This window comes from Pistacia vera, unplaced genomic scaffold (genome assembly GCF_008641045.1).
Source record: "Pistacia vera cultivar Batoury unplaced genomic scaffold, PisVer_v2 Contig874, whole genome shotgun sequence".
NCBI lineage: Eukaryota > Viridiplantae > Streptophyta > Magnoliopsida > Sapindales > Anacardiaceae > Pistacia > Pistacia vera.
Window position 1 is genome coordinate 218,613 of NW_022196750.1, and position 20,748 is coordinate 239,360.

Here is a 20,748-nt window from a genome sequence, read left to right on the forward strand (position 1 = left end):
TAAACATACTAAGTATTCTAATCCTTGAATGGATTTACTTTATACATATTTTTTTTTTTAAACATGTAAACGGTATAATCTATCACTCGATCTAGGCAAAGAAAGGTTTGATTTACCGATTGAACTTTTGTTTTTCGCTGCGTATGGTAGATCAATTACTTACAGTGGTATCAGAGCCTCGAGTATTAGATTATATTGTGTAATTGATGTTTGATAACATGTTATTGCATGATTTGAATTTTTTTTTTAATCTGGAAAAATTATGTATGTTGAATGTCTTAATCAATCAATTGATTAAATAATGTGTTGATTGAATGTTTATTGGCTGGTTGGTGTCCTGGTTGCATTCGATTTGATTTGGATCCGTGTCATTAGTGAAAATTGCAAAGATGTTACTGGGCTGATTACTGTTTTGCGATGTTAGCCGTGGCAAAATAACACTTCGCCGCGGTGATATGCAAAAAGTGAATCTGCGGGTGAAATAAACCTTCGCTACGCGAAATTCCGGAAAAGTAGATAGCCACGGCAAAATAAAACTTCGTCGTGGCATAAACTCTCTGGAATGATTTGTGTTTTCTAGATGTTCACGGTCGTCACGGCAAAATAAAACTTCGCTGAGGCGAAGAATTCTTCGTCGCAGTAAGAAACCTACTGTTCTGTTTTTGCTTTCCGTTTTTCGTACAGGGCTAAATTGTACTTTTTTGAACCTTTAAAACCAATATTCATTCTGCATGTTTAGGGTGGTAACTTGATAATTCAGCCCACCACCCAATTCAAAAATTGATTGTGTTTGAATGTATGCAATGTTCTTGTTTGATAATTGCATGGTGCTTGGTACATGAGCCTTAGACCTATTATTTATTGTTTATTGGTTTGTTTGTATTTTTTATAAACAAATAGGACCTACGTGGCCTACCTCCTCTCTCTTAAATCTCCATGTTTTTCTTCTCCTCATCTCGCGCCCCTCGTTTGTAACGCGGTTTCTATTTTATTGTGTAAATTGAATAGGTTTCTAATTATAAAATTATTTGTAATGATCGTGGAAAGAAGTGAAGGAGCATGAAGAGGAATAACTGAAGATCCAAGTTTTTTATTTAAACCCTAGTTGATCCACTAATTCCTCTAGGCTCGAGGAAATCGGTTTTACGGGCCTGTATCGACTGTTTAATTTAAGTTGAATGTTCAATAACATGTCAAAAAATGTCATTCTAACAAAGATAATAATCTGGTGAGACATTAAATAAAAACCCTCAAATAATATATTAAGTTGTATTTATTAAGTAAAGAAACTTTTTGGACCCAACTTTTTTTGATAAATATACTTGTCTTTTTATTGATATATTTTATGAATATGATAGTAGAAAGAAGTTGTTACACTTAAACTCTAAACTAAAATCTGCAGATTCTTATTTAATATATATAAACTGTAAATTTGTACCTAGATCTTGGTTCTAAGGAACGATCCATGTTGTAAATGTTTTGTTTTTTTGCTGCCATGGGTGATCATTTCCTAACACTTGCTCATGGTTTTCATCTGCTTGGCCAATTCTGAAACCTATATAGCCAAATCAATGTTAGTATTTACTTCATATATCCCTCTAGATCTACCTCTAACACTTTTTTGTTGTGAATTTGCTCCAAGCATCTCATACAAATCATAAGTCTCTTGTGCAATCTTCTCTCCCATAGCACCACTTGCAGCATTATCAACTATGGCTTGACAAGCCTTTGTCAGTCCATCATAGAAAAATTGATTCAATAATTCTAAAGAAAACCTATGATGCAGACATTGAACCAAAAGCAATTTAAATCGTTCCCAAGTTTCATGGAATGGCTCACCTTCAATTTGGTAAAAGTACCAATCTTACCTTGCAATTCAGTAGTCTTGGCATAGAAATAAAATTTACCTATGAATTTATTGTAGACTGCATCCCATGTGGTAAGTGAAGTTGGAGCCAAAGTCATATACCATGTCTTTGCTGCATCTTTTAATGTGTATGGAAAACACCTCATCCGTAATTGATCTTCTATCAAACCATGCAAAGGAAAAGTCTAAACAGTAGAATAAAAATCACGAATAAAAGTTAAAGGATAATCTGAAGCTACTCCATGAAAAGATGGAAGCATTTGAAAGTGAATATGTTTAAGCTCATAATTCCTTGCTGCATCATTAAAAACTATGCATGATGGCAACGTTCTTATGGTAGGACGTCCGTACTCCTTCACGGATTGAGGTAACTCATCTTTTCTTCAATCTCTGAACTTGATTATGATGATTCTTCAGAAATTTATGGTTCCTTCCTCTTTCTGCTAATTAAATCCACTCTATCGACGTGTGAAAATAATTCTTCTTCCAATGACCAACGACCTTGCATTCACTAACTAAAAACAAAAAAGACAACAAAAACAAAAAGGAAACCTAGACAAAAATAAAGCAAAAATTAAATAACAAAAATTAAAGCACACATTATCAAAGAAAATTGAATAACTTAAAACAAATCTCTGGCAACGGTGCTAAAAACTTGATGAACAATTTTACTTTCTCGCAAGTGCACAAATCACTATCATAGTATAGTGTGCAAAAGCACGAGTCGATCTGTAACGCCCACATCAAGGTACGTAGCTTTATTTATGCCTTAATACCCTTAGTTGAATTTTATTAAAGTTATCTTGAACAAGTGTGAAGAAAATTCCCTAAAACTTCATTAGGGGTAAAATGGTCTTTTCACTCATAATTAGTTGAAAAAGTGGGGAGTGAAAAGAGATAGAATAACATGGAGAAGTTAATAAAAATAAGGACATTTTGGTAATTGACTAAGGGATATGGATGGAATTTTTAGAAAGTACAAGGGTAAAATGGGAATATAAATATATATATATATATTATTTTATGATATTAAGAGTTGAATTAGAGAAACCCTAGCCACTCTACCCTCCATTCAAGCCATTCTCTATCCAAATTCTCTCAAATTTCTTCATTAAATTTCCAAGGAAATTCATAGGATTTTGGCTAACTTTTGACAGATTTTCAATCCTAAACATCCAAAGGTAAGATTCTTGCACAAAGAAGTGAGATTAAATTTTAAATTATTGAATTCTTATGGTTGTATATGCTTAGGGTTTGAGAAGGAGGAAATTCTATCAAAGAGAGAGTATAGTATTGGAGTTGCTCAAATTCAAGGTAAGTAAACCTAATTTGAACCTTAATTTGAGCAAGACTTTGTTGAATGAATTTTTTTGCATATTTGTATGTGATGGTATGAGAGAATTATGGTCTGTTTTTTATGTTTATTGATGTATAAATTCTAGCCATGAGAAGTAGTGTATGGTTATGTGATGATTTGGTGAAGTTGTGGAAGATTTTGTGTTGAGATTTTTGGAGTGTAGAGAAGTGATAAATTCAGCCATGTTTGATACTCAATTTAGTGAGTTTTTGGCTCACAATTTGGTTGAATTAGAGAGTTGTGGAAGTATATCCAACATGGTAGTAGCATGTGCATATAAATTGTTTGATGAAAATCCTAAGAGAAAACATGTTACCATGGCTGCCCTGTCAAATCCGTGACCTTATGAGTGATTTTTGAGCATCTTAACCATCGAACTGGGTTGAGACATAAACATAAACGTTGTAGCCCTTTCTCTAAGCTTTAAAATGAGACCAAGATCATAGCCATCTGATGTGTATAACTCAAGATATGCCTTCTTAAATATGACCTGCGCAGAATGGCTACCTAAAAGTACCTCCAATTTGTTAGTTATTTTTAGTCTAATAATCTATGATTGATTTCAAGTATGGGAATGTCATTGGTAGAGAATACTAGTTTCATAATGATATCTTTATATGCCATAATGCATTCTCACATTTGCATTTAGAAAGAACAGCAAAGAATGAGGATATTTCCATGCACATACAAGTGTATGAGAATATTAAAGAACAAGAGAAAGAGAGTTTCGATGAACTGTAAAGAATTTCTTTTATGCGTGTATATGCTTATATATAAAGAATTGTTGATGGAATGGATATTGAATGATGGTTAGAATTTATCCATGAGAAGTAGTGTTTGTGTACTTGATGTTTGATGAGAGTTTGGATGAATTATGGAAGAATTGGAGTATAATTTATGGAGTGTGAATCCTGGACAGGTTTGACGTTAATCTTGGTGTGTTTTATTCCAAATTTTGGTGGCTTAGAAGAGAGGTAGAAATGTAGCCAAATTAGAGTTGATGTGTGCATATAAATTGTTTGATGAAATGTCAAAGAGAAGTGCATGCATGAGTATGATTATTGGTGCGCTGTCGATTAAAAACCTTCCTAACAGAAGAGAGGTAGAAATGTAGCCAAATTAGAGTTGATGTGTGCATATAAATTGTTTGATGAAATGTCAAAGAGAAGTGCATACATGATTATGATTATTTGATATCTTGAGATGAGTTGGTAGATGGTAGAGAATGACATGTTCACATTCCATATTGCATTATTGCATTCAAACATGTGAATTTAGAATGAATAATAAGCATGAGCCCATATGCATGCATACAAACTCATAAGAGCATTAAAGAGCAATAATGAATATTAAAGTTAAAGAACAAATAGAAAGAAATGAGAAATATTAAAGAAGTTCAAATCTGAAATTTTATCTAAAGAAGTGTAAAAAAAAAAAGATAAAAGAAGAGAAGGTTGTTGTGATGGAGAACCCGTGAGTGACATAGCCCCGCATGCATGCCGCCTTTAGTGAGCGGCCTTGGAATTCAGAAAGAAGAATTGTACAGTCCGTTAGAAGTGCATGTGGATGAGGACTGTACCCAGAATTAGAAAATACACTCACACGGCCAAGGTTCCAATCCATGCCTCAACCGAGTCCGATCGGCAAGAGAAAGAATAGAAAGAAAGAAAAGAAAAGAAAGAATAGAAAGAAAGAAAGAATAGAAAGAAAGAAAGAAAAGAAAAGAAAGAATAGAAAGAAAGAAAGAATAGAAAGAAAGAAAGAAAAGAAAGAATAGAAAGAAAGAAAGAAAAGAAAAGAAAGAAAGAAAGAAAGACTTGAAAAGAAAGAAGTACAGAAAACAGAATAAAAAAAAATAGAAAAGAAAATGCACATTTTATGCATTTGTGCATTTGCATCATACCTATGCATGATACCATGCTTATTATTATGAGCAGTGAGAAACTAGAAACAGAGAATAAATAGAGAAAGAATAGAGAAAGAACAGAGAAAAAATAGAGAAGGAATAGAGAGGTGTGATATAAGGAAAGAAATTCAGAATTTAAGCAACGGAGAGAGAAGAGTAGCATAGCGGGTTTACTTACTGAGCAATTAGTGCTCACCTCGTTGTTTTTTAATTTTTTTTGCAGGTAATAGGTGAGATGCGGTCGCTTGGAACGTCACGCGGCGGAAGGGTTGGCCAACACTGTCGAGTTGATGTTTTGTGACTTTATTATATTTTATAAAAATTTGTATTTAAAGAAAAATTAGTTATGGGCCCATTATTTTATACTCATCTACATGTATATTTTCTTATATATTTTTTTTTACTGTTATTTTCCAAATATACTAGCTAGAGAGTGAGTATTATACGATCCCACAGAGATTTGCATGTTATCAAGTAATCCTAATAACTATGCTTTAAGTAAACAAATAAATTCAAGCAAATTAAAGAACTAGTAATTAAAACTAAATGTAAAAAGAAAATAAAAATTAACTGCTACTGATTAAGCCAAAATAACACCAATAAAAACTAATTTAAGAACCAATGGGCTACAACCTAGGTATCCAATTTCACCATAATAATCTAGTTTTATGCCAACTATCAAACTATTGTTATCACAATCCAATTTCTAGGGTTTGCACTCACATAATTAAGGTATTACCGTAAGGTGTTCGTGTTAGAGTTGGTGCCCTAAAGCCAATTAATTATTGTAAAATTGACTCTGTAATAAATGTTTATTTATCAATAAAAGGCATATTCTTCTATATCGTATATGTAATGATATATGTCCTTAGGATGGTAGAACCGTGACGAGGGTATCAAGTGTTTCAAATCTTGATAGTGAGAACCCTATGATCACATATGGTGGCCATTCTAGAAGTGTTCGTAGCCCTAATATTATTCTGACTAAGGACATAGATAATACGGTAAGGCTATCATTGTGTTGAATAAGCCGTCGAAAGGCAGTGACTGATCTCACTTGTCAAGGTTGTTTGCTGACAACCTGGTGCAACGCATAGGTGCTTGCTAGAGGCAAGTTCACTGGACAGACCTACTAGAGGATTCCATATGGATGGTAACACCAGTTTCTATGGAATAAATACTCTAACAGATGGTGGTGCATGTGATCCTTAGACTTGTGATCACCGGAGCACCTTATGCAACAATTGGTGTAGTTTGACACTAGCCCAACGTAGTTTTATTCAGAGCTATCAATACAGTAGTGATTGGCTACATTGAGAAGTGTATCGAGACTATGGTGGATCTACAAAGGATTCATCAGTCCTGGGTACGAGAGAAGTTATCTCACTAGGTAATTCAGTAAATGGCAATGACACTAAATTTGTGGTCATAGTGGAATTGAGTTGATGCTCAATCCAATTTAATATTCCTATCATTGGTCTAGTAACTGAATACAAACATGTCGAGGATATCTTAGGTTGACACTATTTATGTACCTCAATCTCAATGAGATAACAGTTGATGAAAGGATTTGATAGCACGGTAACCATACCATCGATAGATTACAGTTTCACTGAATCTGAATCTATCAGGTGGTCATGATGCCTTGCTAGGGGCCAATCTTGGTCTGTGTGTAGTGAGACAATTAATTGGTGTTAATCGCCATACTTCACAATACCGATATGATGAGGAGCCTATAGGTCACACACTTAGAAGATAATTTAAGAATCAATTTTTGAGAAGGGTATTTTCGTCTTTTAGGATGAAAAGGGTATTTTGGTAATTTCACAGTACAATTAAATTTCATGAGGTTGTTGCCTGTATTTAATTTTAATATTAAAATTAAATTAGTGAGATTATATTTTAATATATCCCGAGATATATTTAAATGAATTATTATTATTAATTAAATATTAATATTAAATATTAATTGATTTTAATTATAATAATAATTAATTAATTAAAATACCATAAAGGGTGTGTTTGGCTACAAGGGTAAACTAGGGTTGGAGCCCATGGCTATTCCTAAGTGGAATAAGGTTTTAATTGTTGCACTATATAAGTGCAACTTAAAATTAAAACATTAGAGAATTATTCATTCAATTAAAACCCTAGCCACCCTATCTCTCTCTCTCTCTCTCTCAAAAAGAAAATATTTCTTGTTCTTCTTTCTTGATTCTTGAAGCCCTTGATTGTTCTAGCAAAATAATCAAGGGTTCTGCGGATTATCTTCGTGTGGACTTTCGTGAGTGTGATCCCACTTTGGATCGATTGATGAAAAATCATGTGAACAGTAGCCCATGAACAGTGTTCCTGTCCATAATCAGAGATAATCAAAGGAGCCTCTAAACATACTAAGTATTCTAATCCTTGAATGGATTTACTTTATACATATTTTTTTTTTATAAACATGTAAACGGTATAATCTATACTCGGATCTAGGCAAAGAAAGGTAATTGATTTACCGATTGAACTTTTGTTTTTCGCTGCGTATGGTAGATCAATTACTTACAGTGGTATCAGAGCCTCGAGTATTAGATTATATTGTGTAATTGATGTTTGATAACATGTTATTGCATGATTTGAAGTGTTTTTTAAATCTGGAAAAATTATGTATGTTGAATGTCTTAATCAATCAATTGATTAAATAATGTGTTGATTGAATGTTTATTGGCTGGTTGGTGTCCTGGTTGCATTCGATTTGATTTGGATCCGTGTCATTATGTGAAAAATTGCAAAAGATGTTACTGTGCTTGATTCACTGTTTTGCGATGTTAGCCGTGGCAAAATAACACTTCGCCGCGGTGATATGCAAAAAGTGAATCTGGTCGGGGTGAAATAAACCTTCGCTACGGCGAAATTCCGGAAAAGTAGATATAGCCACGGCAAAATAAAACTTCGTCGTGGCATAAAACTCTCTGGAATGATTTGTGTTTTCTAGATGTTCACGGTCGTCACGGCAAAATAAAACTTCGCTGAGGCGAAGAATTTCTTCGTCGCAGTAAGAAACCTACTGTTCTGTTTTTGCTTTCCGTTTTTCGTACAAGGGCTAAATTGTACTTTTTTGAACCTTTAAAACCAATATTCATTCTGCATGTTTTAGGTGGTAACTTGATAATTCAGCCCACCCAATTCAAAAATTGATTGTGTTTGAATGTATGCAATGTTCTTGTTTGATAATTGCATGGTGCTTGGTACATGAGCCTTAGACCTATTATTTATTGTTTATTGGGTTTGTTTGTAATTTTTTATAAACAAATAGGACCTACGTGGCCTACCTCTCTCTCTCTTAAATCTCCATGTATTTCTTCTCCTCATCTCGCGCCCCTCGTTTGTAACGCGAGGTTTCTATTTTATTGATGTAAATTAGAATAGGTTTCTTATTATAAAATTATTTGTAATGATCGTGAAGAAGAAGTGAAGGAGCATGAAGAGGAATAACTTGAAGATCCAAGATTTTTATTTAAACCCTAGTTGATCCACTAATTCCTCTAGGCTCGAGGAAATCGGTTTTAGCGGGCCATGTATCGACATGTTTAATTTAAGGTTGAATGTTCAATAACATGTCAAAAAATGTCATTCTAACAAAGATAATAATCTGGTGAGACATTAAATAAAAACCCTCAAATAAGATATATTAAGTCATGTATGCCTTCCATCACCATGGTTTTAATTAATCCATTGTTCGTTGGAACCTTGTTCGCTACAGCGGAGGGTACACTTCTACCAGTGGGAGGTTAAAATTCATTGGAGTTTTCCTTAATGATGATGGGTCGACTTAAAATGACAGTTTTGCTTGTTTGCCACAGCGAAGGTTGATAAACACTTCATAGGCATAGTAAAGAAGTACACATGTTGAGTGTACGTGGTGACATGTAGTGTCCACTTTACTGATACTGGGAATCACACTTGAGGACGATGGCTAGGCCGTTGGATTGTGTGATTGGCTTGTTGGCTTACTTCACATTTGAGGTTGGTAGTGGGAGCTATCAATTGGTGTGGATTAAGTTTGTTGGCCTACCTAATCAACCCATTTTGGCTCGTTCACCACAGCAAAGGTTTGAAATGGGCCAGATGGGATCTCAGTCCATTAGGAAAGCTAACAGGCTTTCCCGAGTTAATTGGCTTGAGGAAAATAATGGGAGTGTTTTTTAATAAAATACTATATTAAGAAATAATAAACATTATATTGACTTTACTTTTCTGAATTGTAGATTCACTTAAAAAAGAGCATTATGAACCTGTGACCGATAATAGAGAAAGAAAATAGGTTGGATGGATCTAATTTCTTAGACTGGGATCATAATCTTCGGATTATACTTAAGTTCGAAAAGAAATTGTATATCCTTGATAAGCCATACATGGTTGAGCTTGATCCTGATGCCATATAGGAAGTAAATGATACTTATCAAAAGTTCCTTGATGATGCTAATGGCGTTCAACGCTTGATGTTAGTATCGATGACACTAGTGCAGCAAAAGCAGCATGAGAATATGGACGACGCTGCCATCATTCTACACCTCAAAGAGCTTTACGAAGGGAATGCTCGACATGAGAGGTACAAGGTGTCAAAAGCACTGTTTGGAAGTCGCCTAACCGAGGGAGCCCAAGTTAGCCCTCATGTGCTCAAAATGATCGAGCACATAGAGAGGCTTGAGACTTTGGGGTTTGAGTTGGATGCAGAATTACAAGTGGATTTAATTCTGCAATCCTTGCCTGACTCTTATGCACTGTTCATGATGAACTTCAATATGAATGTTATGGTGAAAACCCTGTCGGAGCTTTTGAACATGCTAAGGACTACAGAGCAGGACTTGAAGAAGTCCAAGCTTGTTTTACTGGTAGTTGCTAGTAAAGGAAAGGGTAATGGCAAGGGAAAGGCCAAGGCCAATCCCAAGCCCAAGCCTAAAGGACAGGATGCTCTCAAGCCTGCAGGTGGCATTGGGAAAGGTGGGAAGGTAGTCTATTTCTACTGTGGCAAACTTGGCCATCGGAGGAAGCACTACAAGACTTTCCTCGCAAACAAGAAGAAGTCAGATGCTTCGACTTCAGGTATGTTTATGATTGAGATTAACTTCTCTCCTTCAACATTTTGGGTTATTGACACAGGATGTGGTACTCACATTTGTACTGATGTGCAAGGACTAAGGCAGAGCAGATTGCTCGCCAAGGGAGAAGTGGACCTACGAGTTGGAAATGGAGCACATGTGGTTGCATTAGCTGTAGGGACTTATTGTTTGTCTTTGCCTTCGAGCTTATTATTAGAACTCAAAAACTGTTATTTTGTACCTGCGATTTCTAGAAACATTGTTTCAGTATCCGCTTTGGATAATAAAGGATATTGTTTTGAGATTTCTAATGGATTGTTGTCTTTTAGTTTGAATGGTATTCTGTTTGGAATTGCAAGGTTATATAACGGATTATATGTTCTTGATTTGAACAATAAGGATATTCTCAACGTTGAAACTAAGAAAGCTAAACATAGCAAACAAAACCATACATACCTTCGGCATTGTAGATTGGGTCATGTTAATTAGACCCGCATTGCAAAACTTCAAAGAGATGGAGTTTTGGACCCTTTTGACTTCCAGTCATTTAAGGTATACGAGTCATGCCTTTGAGGCAAGATGACCAAGTCACCTTTCACAGGACAAAGTGAAAGGGCTACTAAACTGTTAGGCATCATCCATAGTGATGTATGTGGTCCACTAATAGTTGAAGGCAGAGGTGGATATTCCTACTTTATCACATTTACTGATGATTTCAGTAGTTATGGTTATGTCTACCTTATGAGACATAAATCTGAAGTCTTTGATAAGTACAAAGAATTCAGGAATGAAGTACAGAATATGTTGGGCAAAAGTATTAAAGCTCTTCAGTCGGATCGAGGAGGCCAATACTTAAGCTTAGGGTTTTTTGAATACCTGAATGAATGTGGGATAGTATTACAACTCACCCTTCTGTATACACCCCAACACAACGGAGTGTCTGAAAGGAGGAATAGGACCTTACTTGACATGGTTAGGTCCATGATGAGTTTTTTGATTTACCTGCATTATTCTGGGGTTATGCCCTAGAGACTGTAACTCACATTTTGAACCGTGTGCCGTCAAAGTCTATAGACAAGACTCCATTTGAACTATGAAATAGGCGAAAGCCCAATTTGTCTTATCTAAGGATTTGGGGTTGCGAAGCTTATGTCAAGAAATTGACTTCGAACAAGTTGGGCCCAAAATACTACAATTGTATATTTGTGGGCCATCCTAAAGAGACCAAAGGATACTACTTCTACCATCCAGAAGAGAAGAAAATTTTTGTTGCTCGTACTAGTCTTCCTAGAAAAGGAATTTTTTCTAAGAAGTACTAGTGGGAGAAAAGTAGAACTCAATGAAGTTCTAGAGCTACAAGATATACTAGATGAAGGATGAGAAGATGTGCCACAAGCAGTGGTTGAACATCAAGAGGAGGTTACTCCACAACTTGTGGATCAAAGTGAACCACTTCAAGTAGCATAGGAGCTACGTAGATCTAGGAGAGTACGCCATGAGCCTCAGAGATATGGTTATCTCATGACTCAACATGGTGACGTACTTGACTACAAAGACGATGAACCCAGAAACTATAAAGATGCTATATCAGATCCAGATTCCGTTAAATGGCTTGAATCCATGAAATCTGAGTGGACTCCATGTACCAGAACTAAATATGGTCTCTGGTGGAACCACCTAAAGGGGTAAAACCCATAGGGAGTAAATGGGTCTTCAAGAAGAAGACTGACATGGATGGCAAAGTACACACTTATAAAGCACGACTGGTTGCCAAATGTTTCAAACAAATTCATGGTATTGACTATGAGGAAACCTTTTCGCCAGTTGCCATGATTAAATCCATCTGGATTATGCTTGCGATTGCTGCATATCATGACTATGAGATTTGACAAATGGATGTCAAAACGGCTTTCTTGAACAGAAACCTTGAAGAGGATGTGTATATGACACAACCCAATGGTTTCATTCTTGATGGACAAGCTGAGAAGGTATGCAAGTTGCAAAGATCCATTTATGGACTCAAGCAAGTTTCAAGGAGCTGGAACATTCGTTTTGATGAAGCCGTAAAAGAATTTGATTTTATCAAGAACAAAGATGAGCCTTGTGTTTACAAGAAAGTGAGTGAGAGCGTAGTGTCATTCCTAGTGTTGTATGTCGACAACATACTTCTGATCGGGAATGATATACCGAATTTGCAGTTGGTAAAGACTTGGTTATCCAAGTGCTTCTCTATGAAAGACTTAAGAGAAGCAGCCTACATCCTCAGAATAAAGATAAACCAAGATAGATCACGTAGGTTGCTTGGCCTAAGTCAGAGTACATACATTGACAAGGTATTGAAGAGATTCAGTATGGAAGAATCCAAGAAAGGATTTCTTCTGATGTCACACGGTGTCTATCTCTCTAAGGATATATGTCCTAAAACACACAATGAAAGAGATCGAATGAAGAGTATCCCATATGCGTCAGCAATTGGATCCATCATGTATGCCACGTTATGTACTCGAATTGATGTCTCATGTGCATTAAGTACTTGTAGTAGATATCAATCAGATCCAAGTGAGTGTCACTGGATAGCTGTCAAGAACATCCTTAAGTACCTGAAGAGGACTAAGGACATGTTCTTGGTTTATAGAGGGGAAGATGTGCTCACTGGAAGAGGATACAGTGAGGCTAGTTTCCACATGGATAAAGATGATTATCGATTGCAATCAGGGTTTGTATTTTGTCTCAATGGGGGTACAGTGAGCCAGAAGAGCTCCAAGCAAAGCACTGTAGTGGACTTTACAATGGAGGCTGAGTATATTACATTATCCGATGCAGCCAAAGAGGCAACCTGGATTAAGCAGTTCGTTACCAAACTTGGTGTGGCTTCCACGATTGTTGATCTGATAGATGTCTATTGTGACAACAATGGAGCAATTGCTCAAGCAAAGGAACCATGGTCTCACCAGAAGTCCAAATACATACTCAGACTTTTTCATCCCATCAGAGAAATGGTTGAGAGCAAAGATGTATAGATCAGTAAAGTGCATACTAATGACAATCTCGCCGATCCACTGACAAAGCCTCTGTCGCAACAGAATCATGAAAAACACTTAAGGTCATTCGGTATTAAATACATGAATGATTGCCTATAGTGCAAGTGGGAGATTGTTAGAGTAGGTGCCCTAGAGCCAATCAGTTATTATAAAATTGACTCTGTAATAAATATTTATTTATCAATAAAAGGCATATTCTTCTATATTGTGTGTGTAATTATATATGTCCTTAGGATGGTAGAACTGTGACGAGGGTATCAAGTGTTTCAAATCTTGATAGTGAGAACCCTATGATCACATATGGTGGCCATTCTAGAAACGTTCGTAGCCCCAGTATTATTCTGACCAAGGACATAGATAATACGGTAAGGCTATCATTGTGTTGAATGGCCCTGTCGAAAGGCAGTGTTTGATCTCACTTGTCAAGGTTGTTTGCCGACAACCTAGTGCAACGCATGGGTGCTTACTAGAGGCAAGTTCACTGGACATAACCACTAGAGGATTCCATATGGATGGTAATCCCAGTGTCTATGGAATAAATCCTCTAACGGATGGTGGTGCATGTGATCCTTAGACTTGAGATCACTGGAGCACTTTATGCACTAATTGGTGTAGTTTGACACTAGCCCAACATAGTTCTATTCAAAGCTATCAATATGGTAGTGATTGGCTGCATTGAGAAGTGTATCGAGAAAATGGTGGATCAACAAAGGATTCATCACTCCTGGGTACGAGAGAAGTTATCTCACTGGGTAATTCATTAAATGACAATGACACTAAATCTATGGCCATAGTGGGATTGAGTTGATGCTCAATCCAATTTAATATTCCTGTCATCGGTCCAGTAACTGAATAAAAACATGTCGAGGATATTTGAGGTTGACACTATTTATGTACCTTAGTCTCGATGAGATAACAGTTGATGAAAGGATTTGATTGCATGGTAACCATACCATTGACAGGTTGCGATTTTGTTGAATCCGAATCTATCCAGTGGTCATGATGCCTTACTAGGGGCCAATCTTGGTTTGTGTGTAGTGAGATGATTAATTGGTGTTAATTGTGATACTACACACTGCCGATATAATGAGGAGCCTACGGGTCACACACTTAGAAGATAATTTAAGAATCAATTTATGAGAAGGGTATTTTCGTCTTTTAGGACGAAAGAGTATTTTGATAATTTCACAGTGCAATTAAATTTATTGAGGTTGTTGCCTGTATTTAATTTTTATATTAAAATTATATTAGTGAGATTATATTTAAATATATCTCTGTATATATTTAAATGAATTATTATTATTAATTAAATATTAATATTATATATTAATTGATTTTAATTATAATAATAATTAATTAATTAAAATACCATAAATGGTGTGTTTGGTTGCAAGGGTAAACTAGGGTTTGAGCCCATGGCTATTCCTAAGTGGAATAGGGTTTTAATTGTTGCACTATATAAGTGCAACTTAAAATTAAAACATTAGAGAATTATTCATTCAATTAATACCCTAGCCACCCTATCTCTCTTTATCTCAAGAAAAAAAACTTTTCTTGTTCTTCTTTCTTGATTCTTGAAGCCCTTGATTGTTCTAGGAAAATAATCAAGGGTTCTGCGGATTATCTTCGTGTGGACTTCCTTGAGTGCGATCCTACTTTGGATCAGTTGGCAAAAAATCACGTGACCAGTAATCGTGAACAGTTACTGTGAAAAGTGTTCCTATCCGAAATCAGAGATATTCGAAGGAGCCTCCAAACGTACGTAAGTATTCTAATCCTTGAATGGATTTACTTTATACATATTTTTATTTATAAACATGTAAACGGTATAATCTATACTCGGATCTAGGCAAAGAAAGGTAATTGATTTACCGATTGAATTTTCATTTTCTACTGCATATGGTAGATCAATTACTTATAGTTCAGGATTAACCTAGTATCTTTAACACGAGACTAGCTAAGGTGTATAGTCTAGCCTAATGATTAAAAACCCATTAAACACAAGAGCACACGAAGTCAAGAATAAAGCGCATTTGTTAGGGCATATGCACAAATACTAATCATTCAAGAAATCATGAACCAATTAGCATTTTGTCAAGGCGTATGAACAAAATACTAATCATTCATTCACACGAGCTATTCAAGATTAGCTAGGGTGTGTAGTCTAACCTTGTCTCACACAATCAATTAATTAACATTAAAGGTGATCAAGCAATAACATCAATTAAAGATTGAACAAGGGATAATGAATAAAACTAGAATTGTAATGGATTGATAAGACAAATAGAATTAATAAAGACATAAATCCTTCTTATTAGGCTACATTGGATCCCTAGAAAAGTATTTAGTTACACATGATCATAAGGAAATCAAACCTCAAAATCTTGAAAACCATGAAGTACAAGAAGAAGAGAATGAAACCTTAGGTAAGATCTCCTCTCCTTGCCTCTTCCTAATTATATTTTATATTATAAACCCTAGCTCCCTAAAATATTGCTAAGGAAATCTATTCATAATATTAAAGTTGTGAGGGTATTATGGTAAAAAGTTATACTTCAATTAAAAGCGCATAATAACAAATCTTCACATCTCCAAGCACTAATGTAATTTTCATCCCTATTTTTATCCATCTTCCAGGTATAAATGGGCTATAATCAAAACATAAAAGTTGTAGCTCTTTCTCTTAGCTTTAAAACGCCACCAGAACTAGGTCAATCAGAGTTGTGTAAACTCAAGTTATGATCATTTTTGTGCAGCATGTTCTGGTAGAAATATTTCTAAACATAAATTTTCTGCATTGCGCCGCGGCATGAAGTTTTTGTCCATTTTACAACTTTTTTATGTTGCAGCATGGGAATAGTTCTGCTGCAGTGTGGGAGTAGTTTTTCTACAGTGAACAATTTTCAAAAAGCTATAACTTCTTCATTTGAGCTCCGATTCTCGAACTGTTTGTTCTCACATGATTCTAGTTCTTTACTCTTCAACGTGCATACTTGAAATCCTCATTTTTCAGTGCATAAATACCTGAAATTGACAAAACATACCCGTGATTCTAGAAATTGAAAGAGATACATAAATTAAGTAAACTTAACCAATTAAACTTAATTCCCACACAAAATTCCCTTAAAATCACTAAGTATGAGTGCACTTCCCAACACTCATCAACATTCCATATTCCATTATTATTATGCTAAACAATCACCATCTCTAGAGTGTTGAGGAATCATGCGAGATTTTAACTAAAGAAGAGGAAGTTATCACTATGCCGCAACACATTTAGTCCAAAATCAACCATACCACAGCACTATGTTGTGTAATATTCTTTCTAGCTAGTAGTTCTTTGGAAAAATATAAGTAAAACTCACTAAACATGTTATAGAATATATATATAAGTATAAAATAGTGGGCCCATATCTAATTTTTCTTTATATACAAATCTCTACAGCAAGTAATAAGTCACAAAAATAACTCAAAAATACAGTCAGACAGTGTTGCCTTTCTCCTCTGCTACTTGACATTCCATCCGACCACATCTCATCTACTACTTGCAAAAACAATGAAATCACCGGAGTGAGCACTAATTGCTGAGTAAGTAAACGCACAATACTTCTATTCTTTCTCCGTTACTCTGATTCTGGATTTTTTTCCCTTCCACCAAACTTCTCAATTCTTCTCTGCTCTTTCTAAGATTCTAGTTTCTCACTTACCGATATGTAAGAACAAATAGGGAAACTAACTCGGAATAGTAGAAATGGCATGATGCATATGCACAAATGCATAAACTTTTTCTATGCAATGCATTTTCTTTTCTGTTATTCTGTGTTTCTTTCTTTCCTGTTTCTGTTCTTTCTTTTCTGTTTTTCTTGCTTTTCTATTCTTTCTTGCTTTTCTATTCTTTTTCTATTCTTTCTTGCTTTTCTATTCTTTCTTTCTTTTCTTTTCTATTCTATTCTTTCTTTTCTTTTTATTCTTTAATGTTCTCATACATGTATATGTGCATGTAAATTTGCTCATTCTTTGCTCTTCTTTCTAAATGCAAATCCTCAACATTAAAGAATGCATTAGGGCATATAAAGATATCATTATAGGGCTAATATTCTCTACCAACAACAATACATAACAAGGTAATAACTCTAATATACTCATATATGCACTTTCTTGGAAATTTCATCAAACATCTTACATTCACATACAAACCCTAAATTGGTTACACTTCCACATATTCTTCAAGCCACCAAAATTGGAGCAAAAACTCCCTAAGACCAACAATCACCCTAGCCGAATTTCATCCTCCACCATTCCACATCTATTCTTTCATATTTCATCCAAAATCCCATCAACTCAACACATACAAATATATCACTTCTCATGGCCATGTGATTCACATATCAAACAACCTCAATTTCAATCCATAATTCTCATCATCCAAACACACATACAACATACAATAATTTCTCTACACAAGTATTTATCCAATCAAAGCTAAAGTTGGATTTACTTACCTTGAATTTGAGCAATTCCAACACTATAATCTCTCTTTGGTAGAATTCCCTTTCCTCTTAAACCCTAAGCATATAAAACCATAAGAATTCAAAACTTTAAAATTTAATCTCACATCTTGGTGCAAGAATCTTACCTTTGGATGCTTGGGATTGAAAATCTATCAAAATCTGCAGAATCCTATAAATTTCCTAGAAATTAGTGGAAGAAAAATTGAGAGAAGTTGGGATAAGGTGGCATGAAATATGGTGGAGTGGCTAGGGTTTCAATCCTTGAACTCTTACTACTACATAATAATATTTAGTTTCCCATTTTACCCTTGCACTTTCTAAAAATTCCAACTATGTCTCTTAGTCAATTACATGATCACTCATTTTTATAAATTCCCCATGTTATTCTACTTCTTTTCATTCCCCACTCTTTTAGCTAAATGAGGGGAATGACCATTTTACCCCTAATACATTTTAAAGAATTTCCTTCACACTTCAAGATAACTTTAACAAATTCAACTAAGGGTATTAGGGCATAAATAAAGTTACGTACCTTGGTGTGGGCATTACAATTCCCCCCCCCCCCCCCCCCCCCCAATAAGAATTTCGTCCCCAAAATTCAAACGAATAATTCGGGATGACAGCTCCGCATATCTTGTTCTACTTCCCATGTAGCTTCTTCTACTTTATAATTCCTCCATAGGACTTTTACTAATGGAATACTTTTGTTTCGGAGCTCCTTAACCTTTCTGTCCAATATTTGCACTGGGCGCTCATCATAAACAAGATTCTCTTCTAAGCCCACTTCTTCTACTTTTAATATATGAGAGGGATCACTAACATACCTCCAAAGCATTGAGACATGGAACACATTATGCACTTTATCCATATTTGGTGGTAGCGCCAATTTGTAAGCTACCTTTCCCACTCGTTGTAACACTTCAAAGGGACCAATGTATCTCAGAGCTAGCTTTCCTTTTCCGCCAAAGTGCATTACTTGCTTATAAGGGGAAATTTTGATAAACACTTTGTCACCCACTTCAAATTCCACATCTTTTCTCTTTAAATCCGCATAACTCTTTTGTCTGTCTTGGGCTTGTTTCATTATATTTCTGATCAATTGATGTCTTCTATCATTTTCTGAGTTATCTCAGGCCCAAGAGTTGTTTCCAAAGCATATTTCTCTCCTACTTCATTCCAATGCAGTAGGGACCTATATCGTCTACCATATAGGGCTTCATAAGGAGCCATCTTAACAGTGGACTGATAATTGTTACTATAAGCAAATTCCACCAATGGTAACATCTCATGCCAGGTCATTTTATAATCCAGACAGTATGTTCTCAACATATCCTCAAGTACCTAATTTGTTCTCTCAGTTTGGCCATCTGTTTGAGGGTGATATGTTGTACTAAATGCTAACCTGGTACAAGAGTTTCTCTGTAGACTAGTCAAGAAAGCTGAAACAAATATGGAATCTCTATCTGATTCTATGATCTTAGGCACTCCATGGAGTCTAACTATCTCTCTGATATAAATATGGGCCAGCTGATCTGCTGTAGTACTATCTTTTATTGGAAGGAAATGCGCTAATTTGGTTAATCTGTATACTATTACCCATATCGCATTATACCCTTTTTGAACTCTTGGAAGGCCTGTAATGAAATCCATTGATATATATTTCCCATTTCCATTTAGGAATGCTAAGTGGCTGAAGCAATCCCGATGGCCTCTGGTGTTCTATTTTAACCTATTGACAAACCAGGCATTTAGCTACATAATCTCCGATATCTCTCTTCATACCTAGCCACCAATAACTCTTCTTTAAATCTTGATACATTTTGGTTCCTCTAGGATGAGCAGTATATGGTGTGTCATGAGCCTTCGCAAGAATCCTTTTCTTTAACTCAGCATCATGAGGAATGCATATACGATTCTGAAAATGGAGGACACCATTTAAAATGTGAAGTTCTGATATCTCGCCTTCCAACACTTGTCGACTTATTTTTTGACACCATTCATTGACAATTTTCTTTTCTTTAATCTCTTCCAATAAAGTAGGCTAAATTTCTAACCTGGCAATCCTTCCTGGTATTACCTCAATCTGTTCCCTACACAATTCTTCTAATAATTCTTTCTGCATTATGAGTTGGGAGAAATAGGCTTTTCTACTCAAGGTATTAGCAACTACTTTAGCTTTCCCAGGCTGATACTTAATTTCACAGTCATAATCTTTTACCAACTCTAACCATCTCCTTTGTCTCATATTCAGCTCCCTCTGGGTGAAGAAGTACTTGAAACTCTCATGATCGGTATAAATATTGCTCTTTGCTCCATACAAGTAATGCCTCCATATTTTTAGTGCAAAAACTACAGCGGCCAACTGTAAATCATGCGTAGGGTATCTCATCTCATACTCTTTCAACTATTGAGAAGCATAGGCTATTACCCTACCCAACTACATAAATACTGCACCAAGTCCTTGAAGTGAGGCATCTGTATAAATATCATAGTCTACACCTTCCTGTGGTAACACTAGGATAGGAGCTGTGGTTAATCTTCTTTTTAACTCTTGAAAACTTTCTTCACAGGTATCCGACCATATAAAAGGTGTTCTCTGTTTGGTAAGAGCTGTAAGTGGCTTAGCCAACTGAGCAAATCCTGTTACAAACTGTCTATAATAGTTTGCTAGCCCCAAGAAACTTCTAACCTCCTTTACCATCTTCGGCTTTTGCCACTCGAGAATTGCCTTCACCTTACTTAGATCCACTAATATACCTCCCTTTGAGACAGTGTGGCCCAAGAAGATAACTTGATCCAGCCAAAACTCACACTTGGAAAATTTGGCAACCAACTTCTTATCTCTTAATCGTTGTAGCACAAATCTTAGGTGTTCATCATGCTCCTCTCTTGTCTTAGAATAAACCAGGATGTCATTAATAAACACTACTATAAATCGATCAAGACAATCATGGAACACTCGGTTCATTAAATCCATAA